Here is a 26,588-nt window from a genome sequence, read left to right on the forward strand (position 1 = left end):
AATTCACTTAAGTTTCATGAGAATTGCTGACAGCATTTTTGAGCTATTGTCCGAAAACTGGAAAATCACCCCTTTTTTAATGAATAAAACCCCGTAACTCAGAAATGTAAAATGTAAAATTTATAAAATTTTAAACGGAGCTTACATCAATATAGATATAAACAATTCACCAAAGTTTCATACGAACTGCTGAAAGCATTTTTGAATTTTGTCCGTAACTGGAAAATCCCCCCTTATTTCATGAATAAAACCCTGCAACTCACAAAAGTTAATTGTAAAATCTAAAATATATAAAAATCGAAAGGGAACTCATGTCAATAGATATAAACAATTCACCACAATTTCTTGCAAGTTGGTGAAAGCTTTTATTGTCCGAAAACTGGAAAATCCCCCTTTTTTTAATGAATAAAACCCCATAACTCAAAAACGTAAAATCTAAAATTTATAAAAAACGAAAGGGAGCTCATGTCAATAGATATAAACAATTCACCAAAGTTTTATGCAAATTGGTTAAAGCGGTTTTGAGTAAATGTCCGACATGTTGACGACGGACAGACAGACAGACAACGGTATACCATAGTACGTCCCGTAAACGGGCGTATAAAAATGACAGGGTGTCATACCACACCAAAACCTTCTGAAAGAAACACTAAAGTTGGCAAACAAATTTTTTTTTTTTTTCATTGACAACCCTGTATAACCTTGCAGCAGTATCGAGTCTACATGCATTACCTTGTATATTTCATGTACATTGAACTTAAAAATATGTGGTCATTGTCAAAGTTAGTTATGTCAGTTATAATTTACACATTTACTGAAACATGCCAGAGAAGTGCATGTACAAACTTTTGAATTTAATCTGCAAACTGGGAAAGCCATCCTTTTTTACGAATAAAATCCCACAATTTATTAAATTGAAAGGGAGCTTGCATCAATAGATATATATAAACAATTAACCAAAGTTTCATGACAAATAACAACTGCTTAAAGCATTTTCGAGTTAATGTCCGAAAATATGGAAATCCCCCTTTTTGAATGAATAAAACCCCTTACATTGTAACTGGATAATGTAAATTCTAAAATTCCAAAACAATCTAAAGGGAACTCACATCAATACATGAATACAATCCATATATAACTCTGAAACGGGAAACCTAAAATTTATAAAATAATCAATTCACAACAGTTTCATGCAAATTGGTGAAAGCGTTGAAGAGTTGGTGAACAAAGCATTTTTAGAGTTAATGGGCATTAACATGAAAATCCCCCTTTTTTTATGAATAAAACCTCACATTTTGAAAATGTATATTATAAATTCCTAAAAATCTAAAAGGGAGCTCACGTCAGTAGATATAATCAATTCACCAGAGTTTCATGCAAATTGGTGATAATATTACGGAGTTAGTGAACAACATGCTAGAAACAGACAGATCAGGGCAGACAGAAGGACAAAGGCATACCATAATATTTCTCATGAACAGGTGTATGAAAACTGCAGGGTACCATTCCAGGCCAACACCCTCTGAAGGAAACACTATAAGGGAGCTTCCTTTCCATTTTTATGGGGGAAAAGGGGGGGGGGGCTAGGATGAAAAAATTTTTTCCTGCATTTTTTTTTAGTTCGAGATGTAATCTGTCCTGCCTTTTGATTTTTCACTCTTTTTTTGTCCTGCCTTTTTTTCTATTAGTTTATCCCGACTTGTTTACATAAATTGTCATCCTGCCTTTTTTTTCATATTGTCTCATCCTGCCTTTTTTTCAAATTTCATCCTAGACCCCCCCCCCCCCCCCCCCCCAAAAAATCAAATGATAGCTCCCTAACTTAACAAACAAATTATTTTATTTTTACATTGACAAACCTGTATAACCTTGAAGCAGTATTAAGTTCATGTATTATCCCGCATATTATTACATGTACATTGAACTAAAACAAATTGTGGTCATTGTAAAAATTATAGTTTACAGTTTACTTTTCCAATGCTTTCAATTTAAGATAAGGGCATTTTTGTCATTGGAATTGAGTTTTGTAGTCGGAGATTACTCTAACCTAGAACGACTGTTTTGCAACACCAGCTAGGGCAGTGGGACTTCAGCTGGTCCCATATCAGATAGATGATATTTGCCTGTCCGAAGTGGAGGCGACTGGATTCATATAAATCAAGCCTCAATTTATTCATTTTTCTCTTCATTTAAGTAAGTTTGATCAACCTGCCACCCGTTATCTTCTCATATTTGGACAGTTTTCACATTGACCCATCAATACTGGCATTTTAGAGGGTATGAATGCCCTTTACCGTCAGGCGTCAAACAGTCATTTTCGGTTACCGTTAGCATCAAATTTGTTAACATTTTACCGTGATTCGTCAACATATCCTTATCGTGATTCGTCAGAGGTCTCAAATAATTATCGTTACCGTTATTTTTCGGGAAAAATTAACGTGATTCGTCAAAATCTATTTTTTTATCGTCTTGAAGAAAGTATTTTATCCTCATGCACCAAAAATTACCGTTAACGTCGTTTGGCAGGATTTTATACCGTTATTCGTCATGAAGGTACCCCCATTACCACCCTCATTTTATAAGAATGTCACATGACCAACATTATGGGAACTGATTTATGCAAATGACCCATATTCCATAGAAAACATAATCTATATAAATCGAGCCTCAATTAGTTCATTTTTCTCTTCATTAAAGTAAGTTTAATCGACCTGCCACCCGCTATTTTCTCATATTTGGACAGTTTTCACATCGACACATCAATACTGGCATTTTTACTTTAACTTTAAAAGATTGTGACATGACCAACAGAAAAAGTAATTTACAATGCATTACATGTATGAGAGCTGATTTATGAAAATGACCCTTTTACAATAGGAAAACATTATCTAACACCTCGTTCATTTATGATGCAAATAAGCTGAATGGCCGAGTGTGTTCAATTTGAAAATAGAGAGTTAAAATGCCGGAATCGCAAAAACAGATGTTGGACACTAGAGTAATCTCGGACTATGAGTATGAGTTTTGGGCAATTTGTAAGGGGGAGGGGGGGGGGGGAGGGTTCAAGGGAAGCAAATGCTCATTAAATTATGCATGTATCAAATATTGGGGAAAAATTACACAGAGAGTTGAGTCATTTTTTTTCAGACTTAATTCAAAAAATGACTAATGCAGAATTACCTTCTAATTCTATAAAAAAAATCACAACTACTGAACAGGAACAATCATGGTACTTTTTTACCTATGAAACTATACTATGACATCTGTCGATGATCTGATATGCAAAACCTACAAACAGACACAGAAATATCATCAAATAGTGAAATAAAAGATTGATTGCACCTTGTATGGATAGTTCCTACACGTGTTACATGGGGAGCCCGTTTGTTTACAAATAATAATATCACGTGATCACGCACTGACCGTCACAAATTTTTATCACACAATATTACTGTACTTACACAATTCACAAATGCATAACCCATTTATCTTGCGGACATGCAATGGGAATGTGCACGGTTATCAAAAACTACAAAAATATTGCATGTACAGTTAATGAAGAAGTTATTTCATCAAATAGATAAAGATTTTCACTCATGACACAAATCGACTGGGTGTCATCGCCATCGGGGATATAATTGATAAATGGGATTAAATTGACCACCAAGAAGGTGTAGAGAGCCACCTCTGGAGAACCTTAACATTAATAAGTAATACTCACCAAAATTTCTCTATAATTAACGCTATTTTCTGTTGGAAAATTTCAGAAAGATGCTGATAAACTTATTTGGTGACACAGATTATTTTCTTGTTTTGGCGCGAAATATATTCTTACTCTTAATGCTTGACGTAACAAAATTTGTATAGAATTATATTTAACTAAAGTTCAGCGTAAATATGCAAAAGCATGACAATACATGAATAATAAAATGTGTAAATATTTCTGTAAAAGAACATAATTTTACTTTACCAGTATACTTCACTTAGAATTACATTTGAGCGCAAGAAAATCTCTATGTGAATCGGCTCGGGGTCGAAGTTCAACATTTCAACGGAAAATTTTGCGTGTACTTGCGTTGCTTTAGATCAAGGCCACAGCTTTTCAACCAATCGGGGAATGTTTACTTGGGATATACATCTATTTTTACTGCAGGTTTCGACATGTTTAAATCGGGATTATAGAAAATTGGAAGGTTGTTGGTAGATACAGAACAGAAAATGATGAACACTTTTAGCAAAAGATAAATTGGATCGGGGGTCTGTGAATTCACATTATTTGTACAACTCTCCTTACTCTTGGGAAGCGTGTGCTTTACATCGAGGCTTGCGTTGCTTTACATCGAGGCTTTCGTTGCATTACATCGACGCCATAGTAGTTCAACCAATCGGGGAATGTTTATTTGGGTCATACATCTATTTTTACTGCAGGTTTTGGCATATTTTAATCGAAATTAGAGAAAAATGGAATGATGTGAGGAGATATAAAACAGAAAATGATAAATATTTTTAGCAAAAGATGAATTGGATCGGGGTTCTGTGTATTCAAATTATTTGTACAACTCTCCTTACTGATGGCAAAAAATGGAATTTCCGTGACCTAAATGGTTCGCGAAAATTAATATTTTTATATATATATAGTAATTAATATGATTTCCAAATGTCTTTTTATACAGGTTTCCGATTTTGAAGATACTGGACGACGGTATACCTACGGATATAAGTTGATGAAAATAACAATGTCTACGGTGTCATTGACAAATTTATATGATATCAAGGCAAACATTCTGGTCATCATAAGTATTTCCTTTTGTAACTGAGTGACGATGCAGTAGAAAGTATACTCATCAACAAAAGAAGCGATACCAATTACTGAGTTTGCGTACATATTGAAATTGGATACACGAGACCAAGCTAAAAAAAAGTACCCGATTGGTCCAATGTTTTCTCGTCAATACCATTGATTTAATGCATTAAACGCGAAACTTTGTATTCGCAATCAGTCAATTTAAAAAAATACTTTTTTCACCCAAAATTTTAAAAACCTATAACTGAACGTAACTCTTGACAAACATAAACATGGTCTGGTGTCAATTTTGAATTTCCTACTCGGATATTTAATTTCAAAATCCTCATTTTCAAATTGAATATCGATTTTTGTCACCATTTTCCACAAGATGAAGGTGACACCTTTGTTAAAAAACACGGTATTTTCTCACCTTCCGACTTGATCATGTTTTTTAGAATCACATGTACTTGCCTTGCAAATGAATTTTTTTCCTTGAATGATTTTTAACAGTTATTAGAACAAATGATAAATATAAATTAAAACTTGCGTATCGTTATTTTTGTTGACAAGTATATATGTAAACATTTTCCATTAATTACTTCCAAGCTTTTAAAATTGAGTAGGTTTGGTAAGGCCTCTTTTTAGGCTTTTTATACTTTTTATACTCTTGAATTCGAAAAGTATCATTAATCTATAATAACAACTTAATTCGGGTATTCAGAAGAAATTTGTTTGTCAGATATAGCCATTAAAAAAATTAAAAATTGTATCTTACTTATTTGTCTTTGAAGCGTTTTTGATTGAAGATAGAATCTGACGTAATGACAAAATAGTCTCGTTTTTATCATTAAACGCGCTCATGGCATACCAAGTTAAAAGCCTGGTGTCTTTGACGATTTTTTAGAATCACTGGGGTCGATGGCACTGCCCCATACATTGATTGCCTAAGCTGTTGTATTTGATACAACTTTTTGCAATGTTTGGTTTTTAATGCACTTCAGCTTCGTATTTAGTTTGATGTTCTGTTTTGTTTCTTCCGCCATTGATGGTATCTACATAAAAATTGATAACCAAACTGACCACAAGAGAAAAATGAAGTAGTATACATAAAAGAAATTATCTTCAACATGTTGAAGTTATAACACCATGGTTGTAAAAATATAAAAGTATAAGCTCAGTATGTCAGTGCTTTCGAGGTTTACTGTCTAGTTTACACTCTTGTAAGTCTACATAACATTAATAGATTATTCAATATACCCTGATGTTACACTCTCTTATCCATAGTTCCACATCGTGCATGGTATAAAATCTGAAATTCTATATAAATACTACCAGATCATGTGATGTAAAATGTATGCACATACTATGTATAAATGCTCAGATCGGTTTCCGAATTCCAAGACGAATCAACACATTTTATAAATTTCATAAAAAAAAACACCGGGACCATTATAAATGACATTTATTTAATGAGTAACACGCATTACAGCTACCAAACTGAAGATTGTCAATTGTAACTACACTGCAAGACATAATTATAGATAATTGAGTAATAACGTATGCGACTATTCGAATGTTAAGTAATTAACTTTTGCAGTGCACTCACATTTCATTTTTTGTCTTGTCTTGAATTGTTCACAAAATTGTACAAAGCTGGTATCCTTTAAGCACAAGTAATAAAGTAAGGATGAACCGAACTCAACAAACACTCTCAATGTCTGAACCGAACTCAACTTTCACTCTCAATTTCTGAACCGAACTCAACTTGCACTCTCAATGTCTGAATAAAACTTCACTTGTAATTGTGTAATGTCCAAACTGACTTTACTTTTATCTGAAAAGAACATTCTTTTTTGGAAACAACTTTTTGATTAGGTAATACTTTATTACTTACAATGTAGAAGTAACTAAAAAAAATATCAGCAGAGATCTCTTCTCCAGTCACCCGGAGGGTAGTACTTCTGTGACTTAAAATCTCATTTATGGAGGTCCAAATAACACAAACATTCGAGGAAATACATATGGCAATGATGTATTCTACTGAAAAATGAGACTTTTTACTTTGGAGGAACTGAAAGGCATTTTTACACACTGGATTGTAGCACTTTAATAAGAAAGACATTTCAGTTATATGTAAATTTTATGTACAAGTGTATTTAATAAACATTTAAATATTAATACAAACACACTATATTGTCATTATAAAAATATAAGTCAAGCTCTCAATACACTTGTAAATATCCCTCTTGCTACAACAATGAGACTTGTCTTAAAAATTCTTATATAAAACTATTTTTTTTATATTTTAAAGCACAGCTTCAGCTGACAGACCACAAGACAAATCAGCTGAAGAATTATTGTTTTGAATTTACGGAAGTGTTATCAAACTTAGGCAAACACACCAATGAGATTTTTGTTCTATCCAAGTCATAGGCACTTGTCTCTGAACAAAATCCTATATACCTTATATTAGACAAGTGTCTGTGCTCCAAGTACCGCTATCTATTATCTTCTTATATTTTACTGGTTGTCAAACGGTTCAATAATATTAATATTAGACAGATGAATGCTAACTTGGCAAGTTCTTTCGAATGCACGTGTAATATTCATCCATACAAGTTTATTCAGTTAGGTCTGTCAGATAAATAAAATTTTTGTTTAACTACACCGGTTATTTGTTTAAATTGGTGGCTTAATTTTGATTTTCACAATATTTTTCTTTTATTTCATTTTCTTTTCAGTGATTATAAAAATCCCATTATACGCTTTTAGTTCAAATTGCTTAACTGCTATCTGTGATTTTGTTGTCTATAATATATTGATATTAAAGAGTTCGGAGTTTTTGTGAAGTGATGGTATTGTACTAGTTTTTCATTTACCGTTTGTCATTTCACTTAGATTTTAAAAAGCGGACAGGTAATACTTAAAATAAGATTTTAAACGAGCTGCACTTTATGTGACTATCTTAAATCAGAGACCATTGACATTGTATATAATTGTGTATGTACATATAATAAAAATTACAACTATTATTTCACTCTGCTTTTAAAAGTAAGCGAGTCAAAATAGAAATAAATTGTTTTCGTACTTAAAAGATGTTGGTGTTGATCTCCAATTCAATGAAGTACTCTATCCTTTGTAATATGGCCCAGATATAATTGTTCCAAGTTGTATACTTCCCTAACTCCTGATTCCTTTCTTGCCTACCACAACACGAAAATGAAAAAAAACGAGCTTTATCCGTAAATTTGGAATGTCGATTCTATATCTAAATTTTAGACAGAAGTGAAAAAATGAAAGTCTCTTAACTACAGTTGTAACGTTTCATCTTTAGAAACTTACGAGGAATTTAATATTATCAAAACACAATTGTTCTGCATCATTCTTAAACTTGACCTTTTCATAGGTTACACAATAACGGATCATTCCTGACATTGTGTCGTAAACATTGAGAATATTTATCATTTTCTTTTTGTTTGCACAAAATGTACTTCACAAAAAGAATCCTTAATCCATAATCTTAATTGGGTTTACGAAAACTATATTTTAAATTTAAAACTCTTCATTTATGAAAATTTCGAACTTTCAAATGAAAGAAATATCCGAATTTCAAACATGTTCAAGATTTTATTGGAAGGTCAGTATTGTTACTATTCTCGCCTTTATTTATCACCACCGTTTCGAAATCTACGCTAGTTGACAGTATTGTCCAAAAGAATTCTACCAGCCAGGTAGCTTAACGTCATGTTGCATAGAGGTAAAAAACCATAAACTGAATGACACGTCGCACTGGATAAAAAGGGGTTATCGGATGTTATGAAGGACACTACAACTACGACTGAAGTAGGTGTACCTCCGATCATCTTAAAAGATGTAACGAAAAGACATTTGTTCAGTCTTCAGATTCGTCATTGTACTTCAAACAAGTTTTTTTTTTAATTATATTTGGTCCTGTTCTGTTCAACTTTCAGACATATTAGATTTCAACGACTACTTGCAGCATTGTTCTATGTCTTAATGAAATCGTAAAAACTGTACAACTTGTGTTATACTCATTGATAATACCTGTTTTTAATTATCTTGACAACCGTATGTTACAATACATAGAGTCATGAGGATCTGAATTGTAATTTGTCTAATCTTGTGTTCGGTATTTAATGCAATCTTTGATGACTGATCTACGGTGATACAAGGCAAAGACTTAACAAAACAATAAATGATCATACGTGATAGTTTTATTTGAGACATCCTAGCAGTCTGCATATAACTTTAATGACTAATGAATGAACCATTTTTTTCTTATAAAAAGAATCATTTCATATCAGTTGACTGAATAATATGACCGTTTGGCAACTCTACATTCTTTATTTAATTTCAAGATTTTTCTTCTCTTAAGGTGGAATATTTAGCTCTACCATTTTCTGCTATCGACAGACAAAGGCAGTAGGCTGTTACTTTTTTTTTAACCCGCGGGCTTTATTTTTACACTTGGTTAAGGTCTTTTCCTAGACTCACTCGCTTTTCTTCCTTTAGTCTTTTAGGTTGACCTTTATATGTCTATTGGTTTTTGTGTGGTTGCAGTGTTGTCGTCATGATTGCAGACCGAAAAGTACTTTTGAATCATGGAAACCCTATGTGTCATAAATCTTCAATGTATTCAATTGGGAAATCCCAACTGAAAACTGTGATTGCATTAGTTTTCTAAATAACAAAAATATAAATAATATTTAAAACCCAAATGAAATAATACTTACCGTTTAATATTACAATATAATAAAAGATGTCATGGGTCAAGTCATTTGATGTTACCATGAGAAGAAGAATACAGATCTTTAAATTACCTATAATTGAACACAATACATAAAAGTGCAAGTCAAAATGACAAATAAATGATTAAACATTATCATAACCTCGTACCAAACATTTAAGCCAACATTCATTTTGATATGAAATAAGTCAAATTAGTCAATTAATTTGAGTAATCTAGAACTCATAGGGTCAATTTCAATTTATAAATTATTTAGAAAATTGCACGTTACAACTTCTCGTGATTACATTCCAAAACGACTATTGAAACATTCCGTGGCACAGAACAAGAGTTATATGCATGAAAGTTACTAAAGTTATGAATGCCTTTAATTGCTCTGCTGTTGAAATTAGAAGATCTTTAGAAAATATGGCCAACTCTTTCAGACAAAGTTGACTTTAGATAAACGTTGCTATTTTAGTGGTTCGGATTGATCATAAAGTTACTCACGTGTCAAAGTACTAATACTCCGTAGCTTTTTATAAAAGGTTCTGGGTCTTCCACGATGAAGGTTAGGAATATTAACTGCCAAATGGACATGAAGATATGTTAAATGAGGAAAGATATTTTGTTTGCAACCGGCTACTTGCAGACCCTTCAAATATGTCAAGGAAGTTATTTTATTTAAGCTATGATATAGTATACTGTAAATATATTGATATTAATGTCCTTCGAAAAGGTTTTATAGTGGAGCTTGAATATTCATGAGAGATCCGTGTGTCTTAAAATTATTAATAACTTTACAATCAAGTGTAGATAGATCAGATTTTAAAACTGGTATGACATTTCAGGCATTTAAACTGTAGCTTTTGCAATCATTGAGCATATTCAACTGAAATAATTCGCATACCAGAATCATGACTCGGATATATATATGCCTTAACATTTATGAATAATCAAAAGAATAAAAATAACAGCAGGTAAATCCTTGCTGGAAATTTTCAGCAATACATATGGTCACGTGCTACCCTTATATGTTTTAAAGTACCTATTATCGGCTGATAATTCAGTATTTTGAAGAACACTCTATCAACGTACGGAGTCAAAAGCGGTAAGTTCATTTTCATGCCATTTTGTTACAGATGTTGCGTAGTTAATTGTTAACGAACACTGTATTTTTTTTGTTTGTCTTGGTTGAGAGGTTCACCACTAATTCCACATTTTATAATGAAAAACACATCAGCGTTTTAACATTTATTCTATCATTTATAATACATCATACATACAGTTCACATATTCCAGATCAATTCTAAAAGTTTCTTAAATCATATTTTCCATTCTTATTTATAGGGACAAATAAAGCATAAAGCACGAGATATTTGTGAATATAAAGTTTTCTATAACAATTAACGAAGATACTCATTTATAATTAACGGAGAAACATATAACAATCAAAGGAGATGATTAACGGAGACAAAAGTTATGATAAAAGCAGCAACTTTCATGTAAAACAAAATATCATAGGAGAAATATGTTAAAACAATAATTATGTTAATCGCAATTCGCGACAACAGATAAGAAAAAAGTATAAAACTTTGTAATGCAGAATTAATAAAACATCACATTTTATTCATAGTCGAAGGAGCATCGGAAACTTTAAAATTATTAAAAGAAACAAGAGGAATGCAATTTATCATTTATATCTGTAAATTACAATTAGAATGTACTAAATTCCTTGCACATTACTTATTACTTGGTCTGACTGAATGTTTTGCTACAAAACTTGTTTTAGCTTTAAATCATTGGTACTAATTATGATAAGATAACTTCGATTTTTTTTTTCTGTCTAACATTAATGTATTGGTAATTTTTTCAACAACATTCGGTACACGATCACAATAAAAAGATATAGGAGGTTTAGTTTATTGTTTATCAACAGAAATCCTTTTATATCCAAAGCTATATGTCGATACCTCTGCTGGTGGACTATCAGTCCCCGATGGTATCATCAGCTCAGTAGCCAGTGCTTCGGTACTGACAAGATTAATCACAATTTTTTCAAAAAATTGTCCGTTAATACATTTTGAAATTATAAGAAACTAAGGTTTTAACTCCCTCAGGCAAAGTTGACCTTTGATAAATTTGGCTATTTTCTAAGGTCCTTTTTTGGTCATATAGCTCTTCGATTGTTTAGATTATTATACATTCTTGGTTTTCAAATATTCGGCTTTGAGCGTTCCTGGTGAAGGTAAATCCAGAAAAACGCTACGGCCGCATGAAATTTATAACGTGTACAGGCATTTCCTTATATAGAAAATTGTTGATTAAACCTCGCTTTATAGCTAGCTAAACCTCTCACTTGTACAAAAGTCGCAAAAAAATCCATTCTATTGACAGCAATGCGTGAACAAAACAAACATACATAATAGGTCAAAATGTCAAAAATTGGGGTACAGCAGTCAACATTGTGTTATTATCTTAATCACTATAAAATCAAACAATATGTCAACAAAAGATAAACAAAATGGCATATAGACAAAGCAGAAAAAACATGAAAGATAAGAATATAAAAAAATTACCATAGCACAATAATACAATGGCGGGACAATTTTGATTAAACTAACAATTTTCATTAACTACATTTATAATATACGAAGATAATTGAAATAGGATAGTGTTAAGGGGAAGGGGAAAATACAAAAGAGATAAATCAGTCGCAATGTCGTTGCAAAAAAATCAATTAATAACAAACAACAGTATACAAAACACTACATAGAAAACTGAAGACTGAGCAACACGAACCTCACCAAAAACCGAGGGTGAAACAAATTGAAATCCTATAACGTAACGTAATTCACTTAATTCTTTTAGATGTGTACTGATGGATTAGTGTCTAGGATACATGATTTTTTATTAGTTGTTATTGGCTTTCGACGAGCTTTAAGTAACTGCGAGTGCTCTCAGATAGTTTGTGTCTTTCGTGTTTTTGTTAGTTACGTATGTTTTTTGTATCGATCTAATGAGTTTAATCTCTCCAGATTCTATACATTGCACTCTCAATGTCTGAATAAAACTTCACTTGTAATCGTGCAATGTCCAAACTGAACTTTACTTTTATCTGAAAATAATATTCTTTTTTAAAACAACTTTTGATCAGGTAATACTTTATTACTTACAATGTAGAAATAACTAAAAAAATATCAGGAGATATCTCTTCTCCAGTCATCTGGAAGGTAGTACTTCTGTGACTTTATACCTTATTTATGGAGGTCCAAAGAACACAAACATTCGAGGAAATACATATGACAATGATGTATTTTACTGAAAAATGAGAGTTTTTACTTTGGAGGAACTAAAAGGCATTTTTACACACTGGATTGTAGCACTTTAATAAGAAAGGCATTTCAATTGTATGTAAATTTTACGTTCAAGTGTATTTAATAAACATTTAAATATTAATACAAACACACTATATTATCATTATAAAAATATAAGTCAAGCTCTCAATACACTTGTAAATATCCCTCTTGCTACAACAATGAGACATGTCTTAAAAATTCACATACAAAATATAGCTTACATAAACAAAAATAATGAACTGTTTTTGTTTTTTGTTTTGTTATGTTTTAAAGCACAGCTTCAGCTGACAGACCACAAGACAAATCAGCTAAAGAATTATTGTTTTGAATTTACGAATATGTTATTAACCTTAGCCAAACACACCCATGAGTTTTTTTTTTTTTTTTTTTTTTGGTTCTATCCAAGTCACAGGCACTGGTCTCTGAAAAAAACACCCTATATACCTTATATTAGACAAGTGCCTGTGTTCCAAGTACCGAAATCTATTATCTTCTTATATTTTACTGGTTGTCACACGGTTCAATAATATTAATATTGGACAGATAAATGATAACAAACCAAAATCAAAACAGAAGTGTTTTCGTTTTCGTTTTAGATTTCTCAAAACTAAAACGAAAAACGAAAGTGTTTTTCTTTTTTCGTTTTTGATATCTTAAAACAAACAAAAATAAAAAACGGAAGAGTTTTCGTTTTTCGATTTTGATATCACAAAACAAAAACGAAAAACCACATTTTGTTTCAATTTCTGTTTTTAGTTCTAGATTTTTTCGTTTGTATATAAACTATGTTTTCATATTGTGTTTCATAGTCGTCAATTTTGAAATTCGTCAAAATTGTTCGTATTCATTTACACAATATCAACATGATGACGTCAATTTTAATGTAGACAAAATAGACCGCCTGACTTATGAATTGAAATAAGGTGATTCATGAAACAAAGACTTTCAAATTTTCTTGTTTTTATCTATAATAAGATATATAAATCTGTAATATTTAAATATCAAATGGATTATAAATTTAAATTATACAATGAAGTAAACTATAAACATGGTAAAAATATATAATTACTATATCACATTAACAAGGGAAGTTACTACCTAACTGACAAAACTAGATTCGAATAGATGACTAAGATCCATCAGCCAATAATACACAAGTATCAGGACGATAATATGTTTACGTTTTTTAGATTAACTAAACAAAAGTTCACACTTCAAGTTGAAGTTTAGCAGACCATCTTATATTTCACCTGCAGGAAGCAGTCCAAAAGAAGATATGTATACCATGATCTGGCACATTATTGTAATTCCCGCGCCTTACTTAATTTATATCAGAATAGAAGATACATGTATGTGATACGATAGCTTCAATTATTTTCATTAAGTCGCAAATCACAAAATTTTAGGTTGTGAGAGTAATTGAGTTTGGGCCGTTTCTTATTATGTTGCCTCAATAATCGGTGACTTATTTTATTGGTTTCGACTTTGCTTGATGCCAAAAGGATATAATACCGTGAACGTGCATGCTGGATAATTTTTAGTTTCAAGCGGTAAAGCATCGTAACTTTATTTTTGGCATGTTGGGTAAACCACAGAAATAGACAACAGTACATGCACTTGAGGTACATGTGTATGCACCCCTTTTATCCTTTTTAATTGGGAGGAGGGGTCTTTAAATAAAGAAAGGAAAATTTTTCCTGGACTTATTTCACTCTTAGGGTCAAAATCTAAAATTGGTCTGGAAATTAGATTGAAGATGACGTAACATATTGTGTCACAGATTTTCATATTCCCCCTAAAATCAAAATACTATTCAGTGCTATATGTTGCAGTTGAATTCATTTTAATACAAAATTGCAAAGGGTTGGAGCCAATTTTCCCCAGTACTCGTTTCATTCACAAGGTCTAAAACTTGTGTTTCTTATCTCTATTCTACTTGAAATGTAGTAATAAAGAGTCTTTCTTATAGGTTGCACTTTGTAAATACAGCTGTTTCTCAAAACACGCCTCTTTTGGGGAGATATATAATATTCATAGATATGTTAATTTGTTAACGTACTGGTTCCCATTTATGATCTCTGTGTTTCATCTCATAGAAACATCACTTGGGAATGTAACCAGTATAGAAAAACATGGTAGCACCTAAATTTTAATTCTTAGGAGGTCCAAATATGGAGGTAAGGGTAGTAGTTTTATGAATAGAATTTTGGTACAAGTTTAAACTCTTAAAAGTTCAGGGCATATAAATGTTGAAAATATGCCGCACAGCCCTATATTTTGACCTTTGAATAAAATAGTAGTGCATATAAACTTTCCGTTCTGGGATATTATTTTTCACGAAACTTCATAGTAAAAGTGTCACAGTTTCAGCCGCAAAGGGAGTTCCTATGGGAAATTGCATTGTCTATATTTACAGAATTGCAACCTATATAACTAAAGTATTTTTTAAACATTTTTACACATAAATTTTCATAATCACAAATTGCTATTCAGCGTTATGTGTTGCCGTTGAAGACATATTTATACAAATTTGCAAATTTTACATGTTTTTGTCAAATTTTGCATCGAAAGACTTCGATAACAAACATGAATTAGTTAAGTGTCCGAAAGACAATACATAGCTTTACTTCATACAGGAATAAATACTAAAAGCAAAAAATTGCAAAAATCGCGGTTTCGAGCTATCTATATTTGAGCTACATTGGTGAATGATCTATACTTTTAAGGTTTGAAAGGTTTATAATCTTTGGAGCTATTGAGCTATCACAATTTTTCCTGTTTGGACTATCTGCAGGCTCTTTGGGGGTTTATAATTTTGTGATCTGTTTAAAATTACTAATTATATTATTAGAACCTTAAAGAACATACATTGGACTGTGATGCATGTACTAAGAATTTAGTTAAAGATTGAGACTTTTTAAAAATGGCCCTGATGTGAAAAAAATTCAGGAGGAAATTGGCCATTAGGCCACCTCTTTAAACTGATTTACAACTATTTAGTGCGTTCTTGTTGTTTCGATAACAGAAGAATCGTGCTAAGAACACAGGGACAGCAAGTATATACGGAAGCGTATATGGACCTCGTCTTAGGTACTTAATAAATTAAAATGAAGCCTCTTCAGTGCCTTATAGTGCAAGAAGACGGTTTATTATTTATATGGCTCTATGTTTTAGTAGCGTTTTGTCTTATAAATTTAGGGATTGTTATTTTACATGATGTTAACTTTTATGTAAATTTATGTCTCGGACAAGTCAAAACAATGAGTGCAGATCAAATTTGTATCACTACTGCTGTTGTAAGATGGGGATTATAAGAGTAAATGAAAATTAAATAAGTTATAATATCTGATATTATTTACTAAAATCTTCACCACAAAAAACGAAAGCTTAATCTTTCAAATGGTGATAATTTCATCATGACATAATTATTACATAATTAATTATTATGTAATTAGTTGCTATATTGTGATGTTCACACTTGAATGAAATTAGCTTTTTTGTTATTCATACCAAACCAAAATATTTTATAGATTCACAGTCACAGTTTGACCTCCAAAAGGGTGTCTCAGATTTTTCCTATTGTATTTCATTCTCTTATAAACCTTCAATGAAGTTTGCAACCTCAATTCATAAGACATCACTAAATTTAATTGGGTATAAAATTTGTTCAATTGATGTTTTTGAAAATCTGAGACACCGTTTTGAAGATAACTGGTCAAGGAACAACATGTGTGAAAATCAGGCATATAGGGGCACCCATCTAGGAGCTAATTTCATTTAAAACTTCATTTTCATGATAAAAATGAATGTGTCACAATTGAATAAATAATTATTTTCCTACTTTTACCCCATTAACTTCAATATAATTCACATATGTACCATGGGGATACGTCAGGATTGGCCTTTAATCATAAATCAATTAGGTTTTGACCAGTAAGAAAGCATTCCATTTCAGCAATTCTAAATATATATTAAGAAAATGCACACCCCATGCATCAAAAATCAGACCTGGCGGGAGATGTTATATCATTATTGACCTTGCTGTAAGTCAGTTGCTACTGATGTGGTCAAAACTCCGCCCACCATGATAAATCTTTACTATTAATGATCTCAGAAGTTTAATTACACATTGCATTTACTTTTTTCAATATGGATTTTGTTCTTTTAGTACATAAATTTTTTTTTTCTGCATTGTTACAAAAAGTAAGTTATGCATGTGTACACAAAATGATCAGTTGGTCAGTCTAGAGGATCCTAATGGAGGATTTCTAGAATTATAATTGTATACAATGGCAATATGGTGTTTTACACAAAGTAGATTTTTTTCATTTTTGCAGTTTGAAAATGAAATATTTAATTTGTATTTTCTTTTAAAAAGAATTCATATTTAAACATTCTCCTCAAGAAATTGTAGTATAAACATCAGCAACGTTTAAAATTAATGTTCAGTTGTTTTGTTTTAATATCTGTACATTTATATTTTGATTCCCTCTAAATCTCCAAATAGTAGTTTTGTTTTTTTCTCCTAGCAGCTCCAATATATAAATGTATTTTTATTTGGAATTCATTATCTTCATTTTGCCATAAATCCCTAGTCCACCTCTTTTTCATAACTGCTATTTTTATTGCTGGTCAGTGGTTATAAAGCTATCAGATGATTTTATTGATTAACCACAAAGTACTGCCCACATGTTCTTATCTTGTATCAGTAAGACACGTGCATTTGTTTATAAAACTAATTATCATCAAAACTCATTAACAGTGCAAGATATGTAAATAATGTTTCTTCTGTGGTTTTGAAATATTAAAAAGTAACAAAAATAGCTGAAAATAAAATTTTGATAAAATTTAGTTGCTTTTGTATTGTGCTACCTTAACTGTGTTAAGCCACATTAACTCAAAAACAAATAAGTATTTTAAGCTGAAATTGATAATACCAACATAAATGACCAGATCATGTAATTTGCTGTAAAACAAAGGGGATGACCGGTAACGAACAAGGAAGTTAAACTAAACAAAGAAATGCAACTAAACGTCAAGAAAAACACAAACAGAACACATGCTTGACAGTATGAATACAATTTTGGAGGAGTCTGTGATACCGATTCCGCATGTTTATCGTGGAAAGAGAGATCCAAAAAATATAATGGCTATCGTTCATAAAAGGGCTGAAAAGGATAATGACTGACTATGAAACATGAAATTATGCTCAGATAATACACAAGGAATCAATTTGAGGTGTCTGATTGACATTTTGAGCACCTGCAGATGTTTCTTATGAACACTTTATTTCTCTTCAAAGACCAGTAATAACAGATTCAATATGTAAAGGCTTTGGGTTTTGGGGTTTGTTTTTTTTTGTTCTTTTTTTAATGCAAAAAGGATAAGCAGAGAAAATGTTCAATAGTAGAGTCTGGATGGGGTTTAAAAAATAGATAATAATGGGCAAACAGTGCAAAATAAAAAGCTAACAAATAAAGAATAGACAAAAATATATAAAAAAAAAAAAATAAGAATAGAAAATAATAGTGTGCTAAAATATACAAAATAGAGAATAATGGGCAAAATAAATAAAGTATAGAGAAAAATGAACTACAAAATTAAAGTATAAAGAAATGAGGGATCCCCATCCAGACCCTCATAGAAGATGTCATCCAAATTTACAATGTAGTTTGTAAAAATAAATGATTTATATTAGAATATTGTGCTAAAGATTTTAATATTTATGTTTCTAAAGATGTTTTAATATGATGTAATAGCATAATTATTTTACTTTATTCATTGTCTCTCCATTCCAGTTATTATGAATAATCCCTGACATTTTTGTCTAGTGATTATGCATAATTCCTGAAAATTTTAGTAATTATATATAATCACTAAAGTTACCAGTGATTATACATAATCTCTGAAAATTCCCTAATTCACTGTAACAGATACACACTAAAAAAGTTGAGGCATACTCAAGTTATTGAAGGACAAATACATGTTCATGTTCACATTCTTGCGGGTCCCATTGTATTCGGATGGCCATTATGGAATTTCAAGAAGTTTACAAAATAATTTAATACACAGGCAAAATTTAGTGTAAATTTCATTGATGAAATTAAGACGACAAAATTATTAGAATAATACAAATTATAATAATAATAATTAAAGACGATTTTAAATAGGACATGACTTTCGTTTGGAGTTATATAATCAATCAATCAATCAATCAATCAATCAATCAACATATGCCCACATTTGATAAACACGTATTCAACCTAAGCCCACATGCAAAATACAATAGTTGTTTTAACAATTAACTATTGATTACAGGTAAAATACAGTCAGTTTTTTTTGTAATAAAATTTTTATCTATAGTTCTAAATAAGAAAAATAGAATAGTGTGTATCAATAAATGCTAAATTTAAAAAGAAACAAGCATAAAATACATATTAATTCGATTCTTCATATTCAAGTTTACTTTAAATAATTTTGTTGTAGTAAATATGAAATAATAAAAATGAAACACTTTAAATATTAAAAAAAAAGTTTAATTTAAATAATTTTGTTGTCGTAAATATGAAATAATAAAAATAAAACACTTTAGATATTAAAAAAAATAAGTTTAATTTGAATAATTTTGGTGTCGTAAATATGAAATAATAAAAATAAAACACTTTAAATATTCAAAAAAAACAATTCAGAATAACTTTCAAAATAGAAATAAAAAAGTTGAAAACATTACATTAATTCTATTCTTCATATTCAAGTTTAATTTAAACAATTTTGTTGTAGAAAATTAAATATGAATCAATGAAAATAAAAAACTCTAAATGATTAAACAATTCTAATTCAGAATAATTATCAAAATTATTTAAAGTTTGATCATTGATAATTATGACTAATTATAAAAAGTTAAATTACTAACAAAATACCATCTCACTGATACAGCTTGGACTACTTACTCTCTTTGATTTATAATTAATGACAAATCAGTAAAATAATTAAGCATACTTAAAGTGATTTTTGTTCACTTTTGACAGGTTGCTGAGTATCCAAGCTATGAAGTGTATAATTCAAATTCACTTTCTGGAAAGCATCATTCTTAAGTCAATATGGCAAATGCACAGTTAGACATCCAAGGCGCCAATTTCGGGGAAATCTTCCAAAACAGATGTTCCTTCAGATGGTCGAGATAAAAACACAAGGTATTAATAAGGATAAAACAAAAAGCACACCGACTTTAAAAGCTAGCAAGGGCGAGAAACATGCAAAGTCAGGTGATGAGATTGCAGCCCGTATGTCGTCATCGAACAAACCATATTATGATGCTGTCAAAGATGGTTGCGACATAGCAAGTGATAAAACTCCCCTACCAAAACGTAAATCATTAAGTGCGAAGAGAGTTGATAAAAATAAAGAAAAAGACAAAACAAAAATTCCGGAAAGAGAAAAGGACCAGGAAAAAAAGAGAAACAGAGATAAACTAAGCATTGAGAGTTCTGTTCAAACAGGGAAAGATCAAAAACTGGCAAAGACTCAGACGCAAAAAGCAGTAATATTAGTCCCGCAAATCCTAAACCCCCTCCCATATAACTATTAAAATGTCTAATCATAACAATCACTCTCATATATTGATATTTTGTTTACTCTATTTTTTCATATATAATTACATTAATATGCTACTCTTTACATTGAACATTAGAAATGGTTTTGAAAACAAAATTTATGAAATATTAGATGACAATAGAAATATAGACATTATCTGTTTACAAGAAACTGGTTAAATGTCGCTAGATGTTATACATGATATAAAACAGAAATTTAATAAAAATGTAGACTTCTCAAATGATGTAAGTAGATCTACAGGTGTCATAACAATAATTAGTAAAGATTTAAAACTGTTTAAATCTCATAGGGTTCCAACACCGCTAAAAGGTAGACCCATCCACAATAGTTACATTTATAATGATACTGTCATTAATCTTCTAAACCTTTATGCACCACAATGTGGTTTGAGGGAAGAACAACGATTATTCTATGACATTCTGTTAAACTATGTCTAGTTAAATCTAGAACAATATAGTACAAAAAATAAGTATATATTGACTGGAGATTTTAATTTCATAGAAGACAAAATAGATTCAAATAACATGAATTGCAGACTTAACAAATATATACTTGATAAATTTAAAAGTATTAAAGATGCTTTAAGAATTAAAGATGTTTTTAGAGAAATACATAACGACAAGGCAAATTTACGTGCTACAACATCTCTGGTACTCGAACTAGAATTGACAGGTTCTATGCAGATAATGAATTTATTAATAAAATTAAAGAAATTAAACATATTCCGTATAAAAAGTCAGATCATAAAATTGTTCAAATTAACATACAATATAAGCGGCAAAAATGGGGTCGTGGTTTTTGGAAAATGAATAATAGCTTACTTGAAAATGAAAACTATACCATATTAATATCAAATATTATCAAACAATGGATCTAAACAACAATTACAACAGATATTAAAGATTATTACTTGTTTATGAATGAATTCGAAAAATTTGGTAAAGCATCAGGAGCAAAAATAATTAAAAACAAAACGGAAATTCTAAATATTTGTAATGCCCTTGAAGAAGACACTTGTTTAAAGCTTTTAACTAAGGAGAGCGTTATAACACTGGGAATTTGGTTTAGTAAGGAAAGTAAAGATAAAAGTTGGCTACCAATTATCCATAGTATAAAAAATACAGTAAATAAATGGGAAAATAGAAAGCTAAATTTTAAACATAAACTCATTGTTATAAATACTGATGCCATGCTTCTTCAAAGAGAAACAATTTTCTTACAAGGAAATAAATCTGTTTGGACATGTTTTATGATATATTTCTTAGGTTATACATTAAGGGAAATTAATTCAGAATAAGGAAATAATAATTTCCAACACACGATGATCTTACCAAGAGTTTACACAAAATTAAAAGCTCTCTTAATGAATTATAAGAATAAAATTGACCTACAAAATTTCAACCCCAAAAATATTTATAAGAAAATTCTTGAAATAGATAATCATAAACATAAAATTGAAATAAAGTACAGCTATGTCGATTTCCAGATATATGGTGTAATATTAGAAATATCAAAAGCAATTACCAGCAAGATTTTATTTATAGAGTTGTGCATAATGCTCTTCCTACTAAAGATAATCAAAAAAGAAGAAATTATAGTAACGTTTCTCCGAAATGCTATTTCTGTAACTCGGAAAATGAAACCTTAAAGCATTTACTGCTACATTGTAACAAATTAAGACTATTTCGAAAATATATAAATGACTTCATTAGAATAGAAATAAATGATGAAACTTTTGTTTTAAATGAATTAAACTGTTTGTTATTTAAGATACCATGGGAACTATTCCCATCAATATATGCATATGTTTATTCAGTTTATCAAATAAGTTATATTATCAATTCCGGTGTTTTAATTCATACTCTTAACATTACATTTCATAGAAATAGAGATATATACTTAAATAAAAATAATTCAATTTAGTGAAGTATGATACTTATTTATTATAATTTGTGTGTATATGTTATATTTTTTCAATAAAATACTCTTAATTATCGGAGCACAATGATGACATAATTTGGCCACATATACCTCTTCCACCAACATGAGAAGGAAGGTTGAGGCCTGTATCCTAATATTATTTTGAATACATTATTTCTAATTATTTGTTTAAAATATAGCTAATGTTAACTCTCTGGAAATCCGGTAATAAGTAAAGCCCAAACCCAGCTTCTTTCTTTGCATATATGTTCAACACTCTATAACAACTCTTAATTATTAATATTCTATACTAATTATTACTTTTTTAATTATAACTTTCGTCATATTGTGATTATCGTGCTAAAATTTCCAAACCCTTCAGTCTGAGTGCTCATTTAAAAAAAAAAAAAGAAAAAAAAAAAGAGAAAAAAAAAATAATAAAAAAAAAAAGAAAAAAAAGGTAAACATCTAGTTCGTTACTAAAAGTCTAGACAACCAGAGTCTTATCCACAATGGGTACCAGTTCAGAGCTAAAAACAGACGAGATGAGAGAGTATACTGGATATGTATTACACGTAACTGTCCAGCTACATGCAACAACATTCCAACCAAGCTTCCAAATAGGCACAACCATGACAATCACACAATTAAACTCAAAGTAGATGAGATACTCCAGACTATTGAGAAACGCTGCAGAGAGGAGACTAAACCAGTTCCTACTATATACGAACAAGAGGTCATCAAATTACGTAATCCAGAATGTAATGACGAAACTCAAGAAGTCGTAGTAAACCTGCCAACTTTTGAGTCCTGAAGAGGTAGCTTCTTCAACGAGAGAGCTAAACTCATATCGGCACTACCAAAAACACGCAATGAGATCAACCTGGCAGAACTCTTGACACGCACTACAGTTGGTGAACAGTTCCTAATGGCAGATGACGGTGAACAAGATAGAATTATGCTGTTTACTACAAGGCAAAAACTAACCTACCTTGCAGCAACATATATCATCTATGGTGATGGTACATTTTAAACGTGTTTTATCAACTGTATACTATCCATGCTTTCGCCGACGGAGCTATCTACCCACTGATGTACTCGTTACTACCTGGAGAGAGCCAAGTCACCTACACAGTGTTCCTCACACTACTGAAACAAGTATGCCAACGCCATGAAATACAGCTACAACCAATTTATACTATGAAGTTGTAGTACATAGCGCAGCATATCAGATATTCCCAGGTATTACTAGAAAAGGTTGCTTCTTTCATTACTGTCAATGTATATGGCGAAAGACATGATAGTACACAGGACTGCAAAGCCATTACAAGAACAACAATGACATCATCAGATTGGTAAGACGTGCAGCAGTGTTTCCACTATACCAATACAGCATGTTCAGGACGTCTGGTTAAATGCCTTAGAAGATATAGATGACGCCAACACCAACATCAACACCTTGCAGTTTATTAACTATGGGACAGAATACTGGATTGAGGGTACCGACACCTCTGGAACCATTACGAAACAGAAGGCCCAAGAACAAACAACCATTGAGAAGGATGGCATCATAAACTTAAAAACCATGTAGAACACCCACACCCGAACCTCTACAACCTGATTAAACTACTGAAGAAACAACAAGCAGCAATTGAGATTAGAATTATCCAGTATTCAGCAGGTGGTAAGCGTCCTCAACGCAAAAGAAAGTATATTGAAATAGACAACAGGCTGGCCGACCTCAAACAGAGACTGCAGGAAAATAACATGTCACCAGTAGAGTATGGAGATGCAGCATCATATCTACTGCATTAAAGTTAATGTATGACATTTAACAATCAAAGTGAACTTCTTCAGTATTAATGAACTATTCGTTATGTTTAGATTTGTGTAACTTGTTAATATAATAGTGCTTAACGTAGTATTTTCATGATTTGAGGTAATTCTATTAACTTTCACCAGTATTGAATAATATATTTTTTTTATACAATTTTATACCTGAATTTCAAAATGTGGGCATAGGTTGAATGAACCATTTTACTGTATCCACTTTGCAGTTATTGCAGGAATATAGTCTCAATTTTGATATTTGTTTTGTATATGACCTTTTTAATTCCTCGATCATTTATACCGAAGAAAACATGCTATTTTTTCAAACGTTTTACGTGGTTACATGTGAAAAAACAACTCTGTTCTTATTAAGTGTTTTTACACAAACCAGGTGTATGAGGTGAGTAGCACTTGAATACATATTCAACCCAGTCACAATCTTTGTGGGCCTGTCCGAAGTCAGGAGCCTTTAATTCTGATGTTGTCGTTGGCTGCTGTCTGTCATATATGTTTTGTTCGTTTATTGTTTATCATAAAAGGGCGACCATTTGATATTTTGCGCGGGGGGATAGGGGTTGCAGACGGGTTTTGAAAATGAAAAATCTGAACTGCTATAACTAAAAACAAATAATATTAAAAGAAACACGCAAAGGAAAAACGAACGAATAGAAACACTAGAATACCAACAAGTGAAGTACTGTTGTTTTTCCCGTCTGACTCTCCTGATAAAAGTAACACCCGAAAAGTGCTTCGAACGCAATTAAGTGATAAAGTTTTTCCATTTTGCCATTCGGGACATATTTGGTATGGGTTTTACTCATTTTCTAAGGCTCTACGGTGACCTATAGTTGCTTATATCGTCGTTATTTTGTCTATGATAGATTGTTAATGGCAATCATACGTCCTCTCTTTATTATTTTACCTATCAATTAAGGCGTGATCTTCAATAATTTGCCAGAGTATGGTTACTTATCTTCTTTTGCTTCCTGTTGAGTAATCTTCATCTCATTATAAGATGTATGCTTATCCCCGGTTTGAAGCGTGAACTTGCGTTTTTTTGGGTTTTTTTTAATTGATCTCAATAAGATGTAACAGATTATGATCCAGAATGTTCCTGTAATATTTGCTGATAGACCTTATTCATCAATTCTAATCATCTTCGATTATACTAACCTTTCAAAACTTAAAAGTATAGATCATGCACCCTAATTGTTAAGATTGTTAAAGTCTTTTCCATTCGTCAACTTAAACCCCGATGTAAATACTAATGATCTGATAGCCGCTGTGTATTCTTTTACGGCCGGACTAATTTTCCTGTCAGTTAGGTAGTAACTTCACTTGTTAATGTGATATAGTAATGAAATAATATATTTTCACCATGTTTATAGTATATTTCATTGTATAATTTAAATTTGTAATCCATTTAATATTTAAATATTACAATTTTATATCTTATGATAGATAAAAACAAGAAAATTTGAAAGTCTTTGTTTCATTAATCGCCTTATTTCAATTCATAAGTCAGGCGGTCTATTTTGTCTACATTAAATTTGACGTCAACATGTTATTATTGCGTAATTGAAGACGAACTACATTGACATACTTCAATTTCGATGACTATGAAACACAATATATAAACATAGTTAATATATAAACGAGAAATACATAAAACTAAAAACAGAAATTGAAACAAAATGTAGTTTTTCGTATTTGTTTTTGTGATATCATCGTCATCATGTTGATGTTGTGTAAATGAATACGAACAATATTGACGAATTTCAAAATCGACGACTATGAAACACAATCTGAAACACAAGAGAGAAAACCTAGAACTAATAACAGAAATTGAAACAAAATGTTGTTTTTCGTTTTTGTTTTGTGATATCAAAATCGAAAAACGAAAACACTTCCGTTTTTTAATTTTTGTTTTAAGATATCAAAAACGAAAAACGATAACACTTTCTTTTTTTGTTTTTTTGATTTTGATTTTTCAAAACGAAAAACGAATGGACGCAAATATACACGGACCAATATTCATCCATACAAGTTTATTTCGTTAGGTCTGTCAGATAAATAAAATTTGTGTTTAACTACACTGGGTTGATGTTTTATTTGGTGGCTAAATTTTTATTTTCACAATTCTTTTAAATTTTATTTCATTTTCCTTTCGGTGATTTCAAATATTCTCTAATACGCTTTTAGTTCAAAATGCTTAACTGTTATCTGATTTTGTTGTCTATAATATATTGATATTAAAGAGTTCGGAGTTTTTGTGAAGTGATGGTATTGTACTAATTTTTCATTTACCGTTTGTCATTTCACTTAGATTTTA

At 30.9% G+C, this 26,588-nt stretch overlaps 2 protein-coding genes across 5 annotated transcripts in view; both read left to right on the plus strand.

Annotated features, from left to right (window-relative positions):
• Window positions 1-26,588, plus strand: part of LOC127711242 (major facilitator superfamily domain-containing protein 12-like) — a 256,747-nt gene that overhangs the window by 51,242 nt on the left and 178,917 nt on the right. For 2 of the 3 annotated variants that reach the window (XM_052217237.1, XM_052217235.1), the window contains one exon: window positions 4,674-5,560. The exons of the other annotated variant lie outside the window; for it this stretch is intronic. The gene's annotated coding sequence lies outside the window, so the exon portion shown is untranslated. Of the gene's footprint in view, window positions 1-4,673; window positions 5,561-26,588 lie in introns of those variants that run through there. 3 annotated transcript variants of the gene reach the window in all.
• Window positions 10,502-26,588, plus strand: part of LOC127711240 (uncharacterized) — an 80,402-nt gene continuing 64,315 nt past the window's right edge. The window contains exons 1-2 of one of the 2 annotated variants that reach the window (XM_052217230.1): window positions 10,502-10,644; window positions 19,921-20,085. The gene's annotated coding sequence lies outside the window, so the exon portion shown is untranslated. The remainder of the gene's footprint in view (window positions 10,645-19,920; window positions 20,086-26,588) is intronic. The other variant, XM_052217231.1, reaches the window with a different exon arrangement.

The sequence above is a fragment of the Mytilus californianus genome, unplaced genomic scaffold, assembly GCF_021869535.1.
Source record: "Mytilus californianus isolate M0D057914Y unplaced genomic scaffold, xbMytCali1.0.p SCAF_8, whole genome shotgun sequence".
NCBI classification, from domain to species: domain Eukaryota; kingdom Metazoa; phylum Mollusca; class Bivalvia; order Mytilida; family Mytilidae; genus Mytilus; species Mytilus californianus.